Source organism: Crocodylus porosus, unplaced genomic scaffold, assembly GCF_001723895.1.
Source record: "Crocodylus porosus isolate Cpor-Errol unplaced genomic scaffold, CroPor_comp1, whole genome shotgun sequence".
NCBI lineage: Eukaryota > Metazoa > Chordata > Crocodylia > Crocodylidae > Crocodylus > Crocodylus porosus.
Window position 1 is genome coordinate 11724228 of NW_017728909.1, and position 11385 is coordinate 11735612.

Genomic DNA, 11385 nt, shown 5'->3' on the forward strand with positions numbered 1-11385 from the left:
ATATATATTGCATATTAGAACAAACACATGTCAAATCCTGATTTCTTTTGCACTAATAACTAACTGGAGTCCTTTGCTAACTTTATTCAGGGGATGGTCCAAATTTATACTGGTGTGATTGATTGCAGAATTTGTTTGCTATATTACAGTTAATATGAGTAATATGTAATATAATATGAGTGTATATATATGCTTTATATAGGGTATGGCATATTAATAGAAAACTTGTTCAGTACAAGTATGTTACTCATATTAAATGTAATATCCTATATATATATAGGATCTGTAATCTAAATACATCCTATGCGCATGGTTATTTCAATCCTATATATATATATATAGGATCTGTAATCTAAATACATCCTATGCGCGTGCTTATTTAAGTGCGCAGAACTGTGGATAACATATCTCTACGTCACAGCCGCCTGTAATATAGCATGCATGCATTGTAGGCTGGTCAGACATTTAGAAACTTACTCAGTCTAAATCCAGATTTCTCAGAAACATTCATTGCTGACTAAGCAATTGTGCAGCGGAAATTTTAGCAAACCGTTGCAAAGTGCAAATGCAAATGCAAAAAAAGCGTCTGGCAGACAAAAATCTGTAAAGTTGGAGAAAATTTACCTGAAGTATAGTTTTTGAAAAACTTGTTAGCATATGAAGATTGGACTTGCCTTCTTTACAGGTATTTCTTTCAACATTATACTATAAGCAGTGATTGTTAATACAGGAATAATATTTTTAACTATTGCCTCAAAGGCAGCTAAGGTTGAGCACACTTTTTTATTGCAGTTCTTGAATGACATTGTGAAACTGCAATGCAGAACACATGACAAATTGCTAAGCCAGCATCCACATTTGAAGTAGGGAGTTTGCTGGGGAGTGACAGGTGTCCTGAAGCCCAGCCATGGCCCAGTCTAGAAGTGCCCTCTGCTGTTCCACCGTGGTTACTGCAGCCAGGAGAGAACAGGTTGAAAGTTCTTCATTTAAGGCTTTAGTTACAATAACGTTGAGTCGATGCGTTTAATGTCAGTGCCACCGCAGGCTCGCGAAGATTAGTTTATGATTTCCTGCTTGGCAGGGGCAGAGCTTCTAATCATGAAAGAACCTATAGGACAAATCCTGACCCGGTTGTATCTCTTGTAATGGGTATTGACTTTCATAGGCATAACTGACTGCAGAACGCAATTCTGGCGGGGGGTTGATCCTGTGTGGGCTGCAGCAGGCCTTGTTAAAAAGAGGTGATCAGTGGCAGGCTCCTTTAAGTCTGCAGCAGCTCATTGGAAATGTTCCAATACATTTGCTTCTCCTGTGGAGGTGAAAGGGGGAGAACACGGGTTTGAGACCATTCCTCTCCCCTTGGAAAACTCCAAAGTTTCAGTACTTTTGTCTGGAAGTGGAATCTTATTTCAATCCCATCTGCTTTGGCTTCAGTCCTTTGATTATCAAGCTATACAGCTGTGGGCTCAAAAAACTGGGGACATTCAGACAAGGGGCAGGGATGGGCAACCTGAGAGCAGTGCTCTGGCTGAGGCCTAAGGCTGGTTCTCTTTTTCTTATGCATTATTAACAGTACTAATGGTAGCACAAGCAAATTCTACACTTGGAGACACTGTGCAGTCCTATCGCATTAAAATCCTGTCTCCTGTGGAGTTATGCAAGTGTGAACAAGGGCACTTGGTCCTTTAATTTGGCCTCACCATTGAGATGTGTCAGCAGCACGGAGGCACGAGCTCAAATAGATTCCAACTCGCACCTCTGCAATAACACTGCCTTGTGTGGCTGAACCTGGACTCTGAATTTGGACTCTGAATACACAGAAAGCTGATTGTGTTGAATAAGCAAGTGATTTTTTCCTCCAATCCATTTACTTTTTGACCGAGAGAAATTAAGCTTGTACCTGTCAGGGTCCCTGGATGTACTTTAGGTTAATGAGATGGAACCTGGTAAATTCCAATTTAAAAATGAACTGATGTCATTCTGGAATTATTGTGTGCAAAAAAACCCAGAAAAAGTGTGTGTGTGTGTGTGTGTGTGTGTGTGTGTGTGTGTGTGTGTGTGTGTGTGTGATATTAATTACACCTGTTGAATCTGTATGTATATTAAATAGGTAAAGCCAACAAGTTCTCTTTCATTTTGTAGTAGGGGAATTTTCACTCAATCAGTTAACTAAAATGGATACCCCATATATCAAAGGTCAGATTTCCAAAGGGCCTCAAACCTGTCTCTGCTTGTGTCTGTGTCCAGAATTTCTTTTACATGTGATTTTTGTGCACTGTTACTGAAGCATACAATTGAGAGAGCTTATAGCCAGTTGGCCTGGTTCTCAGTGCTTTGCACCTTGCACAGCCAGTTACATTGATCTGGCCCATGCCATTACCTGGGCAGAATAGAAGAGTGTTTATACACTTTGCATAGGTATGAATAACAGCCCTAAGTAGAAAGAACTGGAGAATTGATTTGTTTGGATACGAATCCTTCTGCCATTGAAAATAGAGGTATATTCTTACAATTGTTTGTATGTCCCGTTGTGTCCAGAAATACCAGATGCACAAACAGAGGCTGTGCCTTGAGAGTTTAAACCATAGAAACACCGGGTAATATATATGTTAAATAACGTGCCTTTTTCCATGTTGACTTGTGGTGTGGTGTGGTTTGGATTGGCTGTGGTGGCTAACAAGTATTCTGACTAAGCTATGCATCTACTCATCTAACTCTACAGTACTTGGCTAAATAGATTTAGATATCACTGTTGAAATTAGAGGCATTGGGGAAATGGGTTTTCCTCCGTCTAGTAGATCCTTTAAATCACTGCAGACCACTACATGAGTTACAGGCAGAATTGGGGCACAAAGATGGAAGTCTCTGTCTGTGCATAGAAACTCCTTGGGATTCACTGGAAAAGCACTGTGCTGACATCCAAACCCTGCCATCTTCTTCCGCTTCTGCTGATGGTGGTATTATCCATGCATACTCTTTTGACCTGGGTGGTGAGGAACACCGTGGATCTCCACACCCATTTGATGATCCTTCCTGCTCCTTTTCCTACCTTTTTTGTGTAACCCTTCTGCTAAGCACCTGTCAGCAGCAACAAGGGCTGGGTGCAATTTTGGGGTACTAAATATATTTTACCTTGGCTCAAGCCACCACCCAGACTACCTGGGAAACACTAAATGAATCACTAGGATGTCCACTAAAACCAACAACCCTTCCCTCGCAAGCAGTGTAAATGCAAAATCCAAGTTTATTATAAAGAAAAAAGCAAAAGTAAACCCTCACTATAATTTCATAACACTACAAACTACAAAACAAAGTCTATAGGTGGCACCCTCTTGGGAAGGCTTTCCCCATACCCAGGCAACCTGGGATTTGGGGCTCCACAACAGGTAGCTCTGGGGTCCTGCACCCCTATACCTGCCCTTCAGCAATGGGATAGAGAGTGGGTCCCACACTGGAGAGTCCTTTGAGCTGCTCCATGGGTTCACCATGCTGCAGGGAGCTGCTAGAGAGTGTAGGTCCTTTAACTTTGCAAGGGCCCCTCCTTGCTCCCTGCAAAGCTGTAGCACTGATCTCCACTGCCACATGGTGGCTTTAAAGGGTTAACTGCAGCTCTTGTTAGCATATCACACCCCCAAAGTTTCTAGTCCTAATCCCAGCTCTGCTGGGGCAGGGAAGCCAGCCAAACAGTAGAGAAGCCTGAATTGCAACCAGCATCAACCACACTGTTTGGTCAGGAAATAGAGCTATAAAAGCAACAACATGTGCCAGGCCCAGACATGCAGTGAACATACAGCGGAGCTCAGCAATACAGCTGTGCTGAGACACCACAGCTGTAAAGCAATAAAAGAGGGATTCACGCCTGTCCTGCACCAGGGCCTGAACATACAACAAAAGAGCGCCAGACCTATTTGGCTGCAGCCTGGAGATTTAGTCTCAGCTGCACTGCTATACTGAGACCTGACAGCTATGAAACAACAAAAGAGGGGCCAGGCCTATCTTGGCTTGGACCTGAACTGTAACTAGCACACAACTGCACTACTTGGTTGGGGCATAAATTGCAAAAGGGGCAAAAGATGGCCCAGACCTATTTCGCTGGCCCTGGACTAGGCAGCCAAAAGCCGGCCAAGCCTATACGGCACAAACAAGAAGTGCCAGGGCTTCGCCCTGACCTAAATCTGTCAGCCAACATATGGCTGGGGTTCAGCCCCACACTGGTGGGCTGAAATGCAACAGCTCTAAAACAGCCAAAAGGCCCAGGCTTATGGCTTCAATCTGGATATCCAGGCTCAGTTGTACCACCACGCTGAGACACTACAATCCCCAGCATGGGGGCCAGTGACTGCCAAGACCCTGTTTCCTGGGCAGTCTGCACTAGGACTCATGGTACCACCCCACTCAAGGTTTATGTGGCCAAAACTGCCAGCAAGACACACAGCTGGGGTTCAAAGACAGCTATGATGAACCCAAAAGAAGTTGCAACAGCAACTAGAACATGCCATGCTCTCAGCCCTGGCCCAGAGCATGCCAGCAAAATTGCCAGGCTCCAAACTTGGTTAGTTTGCTGCAGGGATTGATTCCCCTCCTCTCCCCCAATAGCATCATCCCACTCAGAAACCAGACAAAAGCAAAAGAGGAAAGAAGAGGGAGAGAACAGGGCTTTGCCTTCATATAGCTTCAGTCGTCTTCTCCAGTGAAGAGGGGGACCTCCCCCCCCGCCCACCATGGGAAGCAGACTTTCTGGCTCCCAATTGAGCTTTCAGGCTTCAGCATCCCCAAGAGGGAAAAGGAGAGCCAGCCCAGGTGGCCTGAACCTCAAATAAACTTTCCTGACATCACCACAGGGTCTAAATCAGAATCGGCATCCTTTGAACACTGCTAATGCAGACAAGTAATTTAAAGGCGGCCAGCACTCCTGGTGAAGTGGCCGGCGTCACCAAACTGGTTCCACGGGTCCCTTGGAGGGACTTTTAAGACAATGGTCTGGACACAATGCGGGGAGAGGAGGTGATTCTCTTTCAGTCCTAAAGGAGGCAAAATAGACAGCACAAACAAGATACACAGGAACATCAAACCAGGTGTGCGGGGTGTTACATTTGTCATCATTACAGATGCATAAAAGGGAGCCCTCTTGTCAGCAAAGAATATGATACACTACTCGTTCTACTGCTGCACTGAAGTCTTGAACTACTTTTCCAAAGGGGAGGTAGAAGGTTTTATACTGCCCTGTGTAGTTTAACTTCCATTAGGAACAAAATAGGACTGTCTTCTCTGGCCTTATAGCTACGTTCGTTGAAGGAAAAATAGATACCTCCAAATGTGGAGGAGAAGCTTGTGCTGTCAACTATATTAGAGGGGTAGCCTAAGAGAAGCTAATTTGTGACAATATGAGCCTCATTGTGTTGCCTAGGTCAGTATGACCTTGGGAGATTGACTGCCTAATTACCAGCCATCCAGGCTGCTGGTACCTGCCAGCGCTTTTGTGCATGTCTGCCTCTGTCTTCCAGATTCCTGCAGGGTTTGGGGAGAAAGGAGCCCTTCCTTTTAGGGCTGGTGTTTGCCCAGTGTTTGGGAAGCATCTGCTGAAGCCCTTGGCTTACCAAAGTGTATGCAATACATCTCAGATGTAGTCTAGAAAGGGGCAAATCTACCCTGCCATCTGCCTGGGTAACTCCTGGTAAGTTTTATTGGCAAAGAATATGAGTTACTCAAATGGGTAATTCAGGAAAATAGATGCTTATAGCCCAGAGCTAGCAGAGGGGGGAGTTTACCACCCTAAGCAAATAGCCTATGCCATACCCTGAAGATCACTAGGTTCACGGTCTAGATGGAAGGGACAGATTCTGTGACGGAGCTGAAGGATTGAGTAGCAGGGCACCCCATCAGTTGTCTGCTGCTGTGAAGGGAGGTGGGGGCAGCAGTAGTCATTTAAGCAGCTGGATCCTAGACCATTTCAAGCTTTGAAAGTCACAAATGTTTTAGGTCCCCCCGCTGTACACCTGCATTCCCCTCCCACCCCTTCTGTGGGTTCACCCTCTAGCCAGCAGATTTTACAGTTTAATTCATTTTTTGCATTTTGTCAGCACAGCTTCTGCCTGCCTCATAATGTCAGATCACTCTTGGTCAGACCGACCACCCTTAATGAGAGACTCTGGGTTAATCCCTGAACTGTAGAAGATCCATTCTTTATTCCCATTGTGGGACTTTCCTTCTAATCCCACATGTGATTGCAGGTACAGTCCATGCTGTGAATAAGCGCTGTGAGTAGGGACAGACCATACACATCCTCAGTAATTTACACTCTTTTTTTTTTTAACACTGATGCAAATTATACTGGGAATAGGAATAGGCAGACATACAGCTCTCCTGGGGTAGCTGCCTACAGCAGGTGATTCTTCCTACGCCTTGCTACCACAAAGCAGGAAATAGTCTAGTTGTCTTAGCAAATGGCTACCCTGGGCTGGAAGCAGGCCAGCGACATCTAAGCCATTTTAAGCTACACCACTGGAGCTTGACCTCTAATTTTTTTTGTAGAGTATTTCTGCACCAGACTGGGCTGAGTTACTTCAGTGTAGAAAGTTTGTGTAACATCTCACCCAACCACACATTTGGTCCAATAAGAGCTATCCCTTGCTTGTCAGACACAGCTGTACGTGCAAAGTGAGTTGTTTGAACTTTCTAATGCATTTTCCAACGTAGTTACCTGTTTATCCGTGCAACTTCATTCTTTAAGCTTGACTGATCTACCGGTGTGTGCAGTTTCAGCTGGGAACACAAACAAATACATTTTGAGCTCACAGTGAGGGTGCTTTGAACATTTAAGTCAGGATTAAAACACACTAGATAGCCAGTAGTTTGGTTTCCTATGATGAAATGTTTGGGGGATTCGGTTTTATGGTATTCTAAAATTTCAACATTAGCACAGGACAGTCCTTTATATCATTCCTAAAAGCCTATTATGTGTGTCATTCTCACTGACCATGTTCTCTCACGAATGCATCGTTTTCTGTGTTCTTCCATTTTTCATTAGTTATAGTTGCAACAGAGGGTCTCTCTCTCACATGGGTGGAAACTTAGGGTAACTTTTGAAACCTTGGCCATCTGCTGGTAGAGACGTGTGCAGATCAGATTATTCTGTTTGTACAGACAGAAATAATGTCCTGCTTTATTCTGCAGCAGCTTGTTTTTGCTACTTTATTGGTTCCTAGACTACCAATAACAATAAAATCAAACCACATAGTGCACATACTGCTATGTAAGATCTGGTAAGGTATCTTGACTTGCAACCTTCTCATTTTCTTTCCACTTTACCTTCTCCACCACTTGCCCATAGTTTAAAGGCCTTCTTGCTTCAGTTCAAAGCATCTCACCCTAAAATAACGTAGCCATGTGAAATAAGCTCTCTTCCAAGGATCCCAGCCTATTGAAGTGACCCTGTTACCAAACTCTCAGCTTACTGTAATGTTTTTGGCTCTGTGTCATTACAGATTCCCTATGCAGCAAGCTTGATCAGGAAAGAAAAGCTCGGCACGCACCTCAGCAAAAGCTAAAAGGTGAGCTGATGAGTGTACTCTACAGATGGTTCAGCTGGCCTATTTCTGTTTATAGCATTGCAAGTATTAGGGCATTCCCTGTGTTTCATAGCAGGGATGTTATTAGTACTGATCTAAAAGTTGTGCTTGTTGTTATATGTTTGTAACTCTACCCTGATGATACCTAAATGTTGCTAGCAAGTTATGGATGTAACACAGGCCCAAATTGTGGGGTTTCCTTGGCAGGGAAACACCCTATAGATGAGCTGTTGTGGTATCAGATGCACATTATACTAATTTCTCCAGCTGCCCAAAGGTGTTATTAAGCTTTGTTCTCTGTGGAGGATACTAACACACATTTGGAGAAGAGTCGTTAGCTGAGCTAATGAAAGGGAGGAGAAGGAAATGGGTACACTATTAGGGCACTTGTCTTTAAAGGAAAAAGGAATAGGCAGAGCAAGGAGCTGATTTCCATTAGCTAGTGCCCCCCAGCTTCTCTGTACTAGTGAAGGAAAAAAGAGAAAGGGTTATGAGTGTGGAGGAAGAAAGCACATAGAGCAGACTTAGAGCTGTTATGGCCTAGCCCTGGATTGGAGCAAAAATTATGAAAATAAAAATACTAATGACCACAAAAAATATTTAGAAGCAATAAGCATAGGCATAAACAGATACAAGCCAGACAAATTATTCACAACCCCTGTACCACATCAGTGCACAGGTAGACAGTTATGAAGTCAGTAAAATCATTGCATTTATTTTCCTCTGCACAGGTTTGTATACTAGCGCATGTGAACCATAGACTCTTGATACCTCGGCAGATCCTGGACTGTCCAAACACCAACTTGGCATGCAATTCAAACAGGTTAATAAGTTTAATACCAAAAAATCCCTGAAAGAGAAGGAGCTTGGGACCTGCATCAGGGTAATTCAATCAATGAAGAGCTGATCTAAAATAAAATAGTTTGCCTGACCATGGCATTAGGCTCCTAATTCTTTCCTGCGTGGGACCAGGTTTTCAAAACCAGACATTCCCGAAAAAAGAAGCTGTTGGAACCACTCTGCCAATGGGTGGGATGCCTCATCCTTATGCGCGGAGAGCACGAAGGATTGATGCATTTCTCATGCTGTTTTTGTTTTCAGTGACACACCATCCCTGCAGACAACGGGGATTTCTCTAAGTAGACCCTAGTGCTTTTGAAAGATTAGTGGTTACTTAAATGCTAAGCTAAATCAGCCAAGCAGAGAATCGCAACCATATTGCTGGAAGCAATTTCTGATTCTCAGTGTGCCAAGCTAAACAGAGCTGCCTCCAGAGGAAACATGTGTTTGTGTGTATGTGTGCGAATGCGTGCATGCATGCATGCTCACACACGTACACTGAGGGAGACAGAGGATCTTTGTATTTCTGAATAACTGCAGACTAATCAAGTAAGGCCTGACTTGTCTGAATGAACATGGTCTTTGAGTAGCCTTGCTATCCTATTCTACTGTGAATATCAAAGAGAAGCTCTCAAAGCAAATGTTAACCTTTCTATGGTAACGTATACTGAGACCTATACTGCAATCACTATCCCTCAGCAAAACCTCTGCTGCCACATAGTTTGCCTGGTGATATGCTCCTTTTTATCAGCGGCCTTGCTCATGGATCATAGCATCACAGGGAAGTAGGGCTGGAAGGGACCTCGCAAAGTCTTCTGATCCAGCCCTGGTAACCTGTTTGAATTGTATGGCAAGTTGGTATTCAGACCGTACAGAACCACGAAATCATTTAATCCATCTCAAGGCAGGAAAATCCCTGACTAAACCATCCCATCCAACTCTGTCTAACCTGTTCATGAAAATTTCCAAGGATGGAGATTTCACAACTTCTCTGTTCCAATACTTGGCCACCCTTGCAGTCAGAAAGTTCTTCCAATTCTCCAGCCTTAATTTCTTCTGGTGCAATTTGATGCCATTGTTCATAGTTTCATTCCTAGACCCAGGGAAAAGTCTATCTGTGTCCTCTTCATAATCTGTATTCTTTTTATGCGTGGTGTTAACTGAGGTACAAAGTGGGCACGTCTACATGAGACATTACATCGCCATAGTGACAAGCTATGGCAAAGTAGCTCGTTGCTATGGCAAAGCAGCATCGGCAGGCACTAACCGTGACACAGCCCCTACTGCGCAGTAGCAACAAGCTCCCTGCTACTGTGCAGTAGTGTCAAAAACAACCCGTGTGCCGAGACGGTGCAGGCCTCTTGAAGGCTCAGATCAAGTGTTTGCTAAGAGGCACATATAGATGCATAAAGGGCACATATGGATACCCCAGGAAGTCGTAAACTGACTAGAATCATATAGGGACTCAGGCTACTAAGAGACATCACATTTATCCTGGGATAAACCTTTTTATCCTGGGACAAAGTGCAATGGGATAAAGTTCCTGGGATAAGAAGTAACAGCAGTTTGTCCATGGACATTGCACAGCGCATCTGAATGATTATCCTGGGATTGCATCATTGAATCAATGGCAGAAAAGCAGCACTGTATTCAGCCGCTCTCTAAACCAAGCTTAGACGGGTGATGTGTGCACACTCCAATCCTGGGCTATTTCTGTGCTGGGACAAACACAGGCATAACTTGTCTAGGGACAAATGCAACATCTGTTCCTAGCCTCAGTGGCAGAGCCAAGGACAGCCCCTGGCATCCTAGTTCAAATTTCCCGGTTTAACCACTAGATGACACCCTTGGTGAATAAGCGTTCTTTTACCTGTTACATGTGAATGTAAAGCTATGAAATCAAAGAGATAAATGCAGCGCTGTTTTATAAATGTCTGAGTAAAGAAATCACGCACTGGAATTTATTAACGGTAACATTTGCTTCTTTTTTGTAACTAACAGAAGCACACGACCCTCTGCAGCAGTTCTCTTATAAGGTACAACCCACCACTCAGAAATCTGACTTGTTTAAAGACTGAGAAAACAGAAGGGCTTGGGAATTTAAAAAGCAAGCAAACAAAAAAAATCAGGTTCCTCTGAACCCAAGGACAAGTGACCTCAAAGCATCATGGACAACCATGTAAAATAGAATGTAGCAGCCATTTATTAGTAAAAAACAAAAATCAAAAAATGCCTGTCCTGGATCTTTTTGGTGGTACCAAAGTTTAGGTCTTTGTGTTTTTAGAAGGACGACTGAACTGGGTAGAGTCTGAGAAAATGCTGCGAAAGGGACCGTGCTGATCCTTTCAACGCCTCAAACGCTGAAATTGTCTGCAAGTTCATCTTTTGCTTTTGAATAGTGATTGTTTCATGGAAAGAAGTGTGTGACTTGTCAGAAGGGCCAGAATCACATTTGGATGGATGGATGGATGGTTGGATGGATGGATAGATTGATGGAAGGAAAAAGCGTTAGCCATACACAGTGCTTTTTAAAAGCAGACTGGAAATTCCAACACCTCCCCACTTCCAGGCCCCTGTTCTCCTCTGGTTCTTTGCCTGCTGTATGAATTAAGATTGTACTCTTCTGGAAATATTTTACAATTTAATATTGAGTGTAATTAAGAATATAATCACTGTTATCAAAAAAAAAAAAGGTATTTAACTCTGTTGTAGTTTCTTTATCATTCATGTGGATAAAAAGTCTATAATAAAAAAACCCTAAAACTATGATGCCCTGGTTGTGCTTCCTTGGAATTTAATATTGTGTGTTCATTAAAGAGATCGGCAAATCCAATATATATGCTAGCAATATTTTTGTTTTCAAATATTTGTATACATTTTATTTTTAAGTAGAAGTGGCCAAGATTGTTATTAGAAGTGCAGAAATGGATAAATGAAGGTTATTTGGGAGATGCAGGGATGGGATTTTCAAAAGCAC

General features: G+C 43.3%; 1 long non-coding RNA gene across 1 annotated transcript in view; it reads left to right on the forward strand.

The window, feature by feature from the left end:
* LOC109308188 overlaps nt 1-11101 on the forward strand; it is a 33719-nt gene extending 22618 nt beyond the window's left edge. The window contains exons 6-7 of the long non-coding RNA XR_002100521.1: nt 7485-7550; nt 10410-11101. This is a non-coding gene — a long non-coding RNA (uncharacterized LOC109308188). The remainder of the gene's footprint in view (nt 1-7484; nt 7551-10409) is intronic.
* Nucleotides 11102-11385: the final 284 nt, after the last annotated feature.